Source organism: Limulus polyphemus, unplaced genomic scaffold (genome assembly GCF_000517525.1).
Source record: "Limulus polyphemus unplaced genomic scaffold, Limulus_polyphemus-2.1.2 Scaffold2491, whole genome shotgun sequence".
In the NCBI taxonomy this organism is placed as follows: Eukaryota; Metazoa; Arthropoda; class Merostomata; order Xiphosura; family Limulidae; genus Limulus; species Limulus polyphemus.
This window is the reverse complement of record NW_013668101.1, coordinates 54,062-60,078: the sequence shown is the minus strand read 5'-3', so window position 1 is coordinate 60,078 and position 6,017 is coordinate 54,062. Positions and strand designations below refer to the sequence as shown.

Sequence of the window (6,017 nt, the reverse complement as noted above, 5' to 3'; positions counted from 1 at the left end):
GAAAGATCACAGTATCCTGCTGCCATACTGTCCTAGTTCTTTTCTTGATGAAGAAACTGTAATATACAGTATCATTTCAGTTTGGTAAAACTTTATGCACAAATACACCTTTCATGATACATTTACACCTTTACTTAATTTTGAAATACCACCTGTGATGTACAGTACTATCTTGGACATATGTATAAAATACAAATAGTAATGTAACAAACCATAATTCTAATAACAATTCTATTCATAGTACATATAATGCTGCAGTTCATGTGGTCATAAAAAAACAGAGGCACATGTAACTTAAACAATGGGTGAGTGCAAAAACATACATATAGACTGTCACTGAAATACATGATTACGGCTGGCATGACAGCTAAAACCACCAATAATTCAGAAAGACTGAGGTTGGGTGAGTTCAGTGTTTCATTAATTAAAAAAAAAAAAGAGTTATGTGACAAAAATTGTCAATGATATCTATGAGATCAGCTTAGCTCCATGTGTCACATTCTGTAACTTTGCAAATTTTGATTAAAGTGGTTGCTACTAGCTAGGAGTCTTGCCTAGTGTTGCGAACAAAACATTGATTCACTTCAACAGGCAGGAAACATTAAAAAGAGACCTAGAACAAGGTGTCCCAATGCTACATCACCAAACCAGGACTGTTACTAATTAATTATAGTGGATCAGAATAGGCTGTTAACAGCTCCTATGTTACTAAACTGTTTCAGTTGATAAATGGGGTAGCTGTTTCTGGGGAAAATGTCAAAAAACCAATTACACCAAGTAATTTCCAGGTTAGATTGTATGTCCAGAGATTCATAATTTGTGTACTTTTAAACCAAGTCCATCATAAAGAGTTAAAAAAATGGTGTAAAGAACTCAAATTTGGCTCTGTCTAGTGGTTCTTTGTTCTCTTCACAAATAAAATGAGATTCAGTCTAAAGAACAATGCAAGGTGTGCGAGAGTTTAGAGGTGAAGAAATAGTTATCTTCCCACTTGTATTGGCAAAAAATCAACATATGGAGGTGATGGTATACTGGTATGGGTAATATTGGCTAGTATTAGAATGGTTGTACAGACCTCTGTTTTAAACAGAGTTGCTATCAATGAATTAAGGGACAAAAATGAGAATCCTTAGTTGCTACATAAGGATAATAATGCAAAAACCCACAACAAAGTCTTGATTGTGAAAGATTGTCTTTATAACCATGGACTTGAAAGAAGAGAGCAGACCATTCATTCCTCCAACCGAAACCTCCACTGAGGATGTCTGGGATACACTTAGAAAATCTGTGCCTGCAAGCCATCCACCACCACAGACTCACACAATTTTCAAATGCCCTCATCCATCAAATAAAGGTCTTTAATCCTCAAAGCACCATTGAGTCTCCCTAAATGAAAGCATAGGTAATCAATGTACATTCCAGAACATGCCTAGTAGTACAAAGGAGCCAAGAATCCTACCAATGCACTCTTGGGTGAATTTGATAAGAGAACATCGATGTACAATTTCTCTTCTGATGATGTTTTCACCAAAAATGTTGTTCTTCCAATACTAAAGGCCTAGATATTATTTTAGTATTACTGAATACCTTACACGTTTTTTATTAATGAAGTGGAGTGTTTATTCTGTTTCCCATATTTTCTTGGGACATGGCATTCTCCAACTTTTCTTGAGCAATGTATAATGATCCCATTTCCCTTTTGAAAATGCAAGACAAAAATATAGCAAAAAGATATACTACTAATACTTAGTTTTTAAACTTTCACAGTAGTGTTTAGGGTATCTTAGAGAATCACATCATGATGATTTATTATAATACACTAGAATTGATCCAAAAAAACTTCTGTATACAATCATCCTACTTTTAAAGATTATTTAACCCTATGTGCACAAGTGAGAGTCAAAGTGTGAAAGCCACAAACTTTTACAGGATGCCATTCAATACAATGTTATGTATTTGATGTTGTAGTTATCAATAATTTATTTTACTCTATACTGCTGATTTATCAATGATTCATGGTAAATATCAGATACAATATATAGAGATACTGCAAAAAACAGTAGATGTGTATTTTAGAGGATCTAGAGGTAATACAAATACCATATGCAAACTGTATGAATGTATCTTTTTTCTTCATACAACCATCACCTTACACTCCAACTTGTAAGAGTCAGACTGATGTTGTTAATTCACAGATATATCTTGAATACAAATACTTTTGTGACTTATCTAAATATAACAAACTTAAACATATTACAAAAAGTTGCTACATTTTGTGTGGATAAACAAAATAAATTCAAAGTTATAGTCAGTATTCCTTCTCCAATACAGGGTTGGTCCAATGAACAGTATTTGTGCACATTCAAATAATTTGATAATCATGAATATTCAGCAGGATCAAGGACCCCAAAGAACTTGCTCCTGGAGTTAAAAAAGGATTATTATGTACGATTCATAAAGAGCAAATATCAGATTCCAGAGGAAGCGTTATTAAATGTTTATTTAGTCCTCAAATATTTTCTGTCACAGCATGATTGACTGAGCTAGTAATGGTTTGGGTTCTTCTGAAGTATTGAAATCTACTATATTTTATCCTTTCATAACTAGAAGAAAATAATTCATCTTTCAGTTAACTTTAAAAAAATATACGAGTGTTCTGAAATTAGTTAATGTCTGCATAAATAGCATGTAATGATATATTTGCATCATGTTCACCTAGGTCTATGGTTATACACCAAAGCGACCATTACATAGTTTGTACTCACTAGGGCTTTGCTCTGTATTATATCTCTCATTGGCCACATTAAAGTGGAGGGGTGATAGAAGTAGGTTTAACGCATATGAAAGTGATGTACAAATACAATCCTTAATGTCTTCATGGTGTGAAAAAGTCTGATATCTTCTCTAGTTCAGGAGCCATTTTGTTGAAATAATACAGTGAGACCAACAAGTGTTATGGTAAAGCCCAACTCATTTTGTGTGTTTAAAAATACATTTTGTTTTTTATTTTACACAAAGGTTTAAGTTTCCCTTTGCTCTTCTCATTTGTTTTATTATCTTATAATCTAAACTTTTTGATTTGTTGTTACTGTGATACCTAAAACTCACCCATTTATTCCAGTTTACCTAAGAATACAAATAATTTAACCCATTGACTGTGGCCAGGACATATATTTTCCAGTGCACTGGGAAATATACATCCCAGCCACAGTGAAACAGACAACAAGGGACTTGGTGGTCTGCCCTGGCCATCTCACTATACTAAACTTTAAAATAAAAGTCACTCAAAGCTATCTTATCATTCAAATGTTTATCAAGCCTTCCCTTAAACTCACAAAAGAAATGTTGTGGAAACATGTAGCAAAAATATCTGTTTTGCAATTATAAATAACTGTGGATTAAAAGGTATATTACTTTTATTAATTAAGAAAAGGGTTCTTAATGGCATTTCCTACATATCTCTTGATCAAATCATTCACAATGACAGGTTTAAAAACAGGAAGATTACCTGATGGCCTCTTATTATGGAAGCCATTATTTTTCCTAAAGATGTCTAGGTTAGAATGTGATATCAATTTCTTGAAATTGCAAGAGATCATTTTCTTACTCAACACACGAAAAATCCTGCCACATAAAATGCTATTTGGAGCTTGTTCTTAGTAGTAACAAGAACATGGTTAAAAGTATTATTGTGCCAAAGATCTCGAGTACTAGCCGATGCAATGTGAAATGTGTAATGAAATGTGAAAGATGTAAAGTAAGTATGTGATAACTTGATATGTAGAATACGAGATGAAGTTATTAATGTACATGAGTACAATTAGTGAGTTATATATGTAATATTTATATTTCTGTAGTTATGTGTTTTGTGCCAAATCACTGAAATAGATCAACACTGGTAGGAAGACTGGATTGGATGAAGAAATTAGTGGGAAGAGTACATAATGAACTATGTAAAACACTGTAAAACCCTCGTATATTAGTTGGTGGCCTCAGAGCAAAAAAAATACAAGTTGAGATGTCAAGTTCAAATTCCATATACAGCAGAATTTTTAGCACCATAAGTCATTATAGTTTATACTAGCAAGCAGGAAGTGATTGTCCCATCCATGGAGGCTATCCGAGATTAATGATTGGTCTGGTGTATTGTATTGACCAGTACTGGAAGATATTGTGTCATATATTGATAACAAGAAGAAATCACAGGGGTTTTTCTTAAACTAAATCCCCCCCCCTCAAATTTGAGGGTTTTATTTCTGGATGATAACTTTCAGTGTGAAATAGCTATGTACCCTTACAACTGTACCATTTTAGACATACTTTTAAAAGCATTTTGAGGACTATAGCCTGACTGTTAATAGACACACTACACCTTCTGAACTTGAATTTCTCACACCACATCAGTCACCAAATACAAACCTTCCCTCCAAGAAAAATTTCTGAAAGAAAACACCCAAAGTTGTATACTGACCTGTTCAGGACACCATAGAGCACCAGTGAGAGCAAGGAGAAAGTTGAGAGTAGTTATGTATTTGATAATTAGCTAATGAATCCAAAATAATGTATTATATATATAATAACTGTTGGCTTTTGTAAAGTTGTTGAGAAAAAAGATCAACAAAGCTACTCATTAAACAAGTTACAGAGAAAGTGTCTTGTACAAAAGCATCAGTTGACAAATAAAAATTATGTAATGACTTGTTTTTTGTGCTATATATATATATCATTCCTTAAACTGTACTACGTTTTTAATAATTTAAAATTGTCTTATTACAAACGAATATATGCAGTTACACACTATTCTGTGGTTGAAATACTTGTCTACAGTACAAATTACAATGTCGCATCTGATGAAACTGACGGCTTGTTTAATTTTTATACACCCAGTATTAATCACACGTATTATAATCGAGTACGAGTCTTTTTTTTTTTTAGTTCTCTTGTTGCTATCATATTCCAAGAAGTCTATAATAGTGTGAGACATTTATTAATCTGTTCAAAACCCGGCAAAACCTGCTAATACTAATACACTAACACTTCTCCCATTATATTAAGCCTAACGCTACGACAAACCTTGTATATTCGTAACAGTACGATACTCATACTTATCATTCAAACTTTGAAATACTAAATATATTTTGCTACCTCTCATACTTTATAACTTTAAGTACGCCCATTACTAATGTACAAAACTATAATGCTTTAACTATTACATTACGTAAAACCCAATGGCAAGGAATAGCAAACGTTTGAAATCTCGCAAACACTTACCAAGCCTAATCTAGTAACTAAGTGCACAATACTAACAGTAACGCTTCTGCTGCTACTGGTTTATAGTAGCCACACCCACATAAACATTTTTTCTTAGTTTTCATTCATATAATTTTTTCTATTTAATTAGCACGGTAATGAAACATGTGTAATTACAAAGTGAGGCTTGAGCAGTGAAGAACTTTTAATATAGTGATTTATCTCTTCGTAGATAAATGGTAGATAAATGCATGGTAGCTCAGCGGTAAAATTGAGGAATTCTAACGCTAAAATTCGAGATTTGATCACTACAGTAGGTATAGCACATATAACCCATTGTGTAACTTTGCACTTAATAATAAACAAACAAACTTTTATACTACTAGCTCAACTGCAAAAGGCTTGGTCTATATGTTATAAGGCGTAATCATTACTTTCACTTTCAAAATAGATATACTTAGTTCCATGAAGTAATTATGAAAGATGTGTTTTGTTTTTAATCACTATTCATCAAAATAAATTTCGTTTGCTTTGTTATCAACAGCCAGGAAAAATTTATATACAAGGCTTCAGTAGTCGCTGAGCCTAAACCGTAAATGTGATGCTACAACTTACATGTATGGTATTTTGTTTTACTTGTCTTTCACTCACCACCGTGAACCTATACTAATCGAGGATTTAAGGAATTTGTAGCATTGATGCTACTAATTTATTATTCTAAATTATTGAGCAGACAAGCTGTTGAAGATATTAAAAATCAATATATT

General features: G+C 32.8%; 1 protein-coding gene across 2 annotated transcripts in view; it reads right to left on the bottom strand.

The window, feature by feature from the left end:
- The window catches only part of LOC106467106 (copine-3-like), a 56,812-nt gene extending 51,502 nt beyond the window's left edge, over positions 1 to 5,310 (bottom strand). The window contains exons 1-2 of one of the 2 annotated variants that reach the window (XM_013927426.2): positions 5,272 to 5,310; positions 33 to 56 (exon numbers count right to left, since the gene is read on the bottom strand). The gene's annotated coding sequence lies outside the window, so the exon portion shown is untranslated. Of the gene's footprint in view, positions 1 to 32; positions 57 to 5,073; positions 5,093 to 5,271 lie in introns of those variants that run through there. The other variant, XM_022395227.1, reaches the window with a different exon arrangement.
- Positions 5,311 to 6,017: the final 707 nt, after the last annotated feature.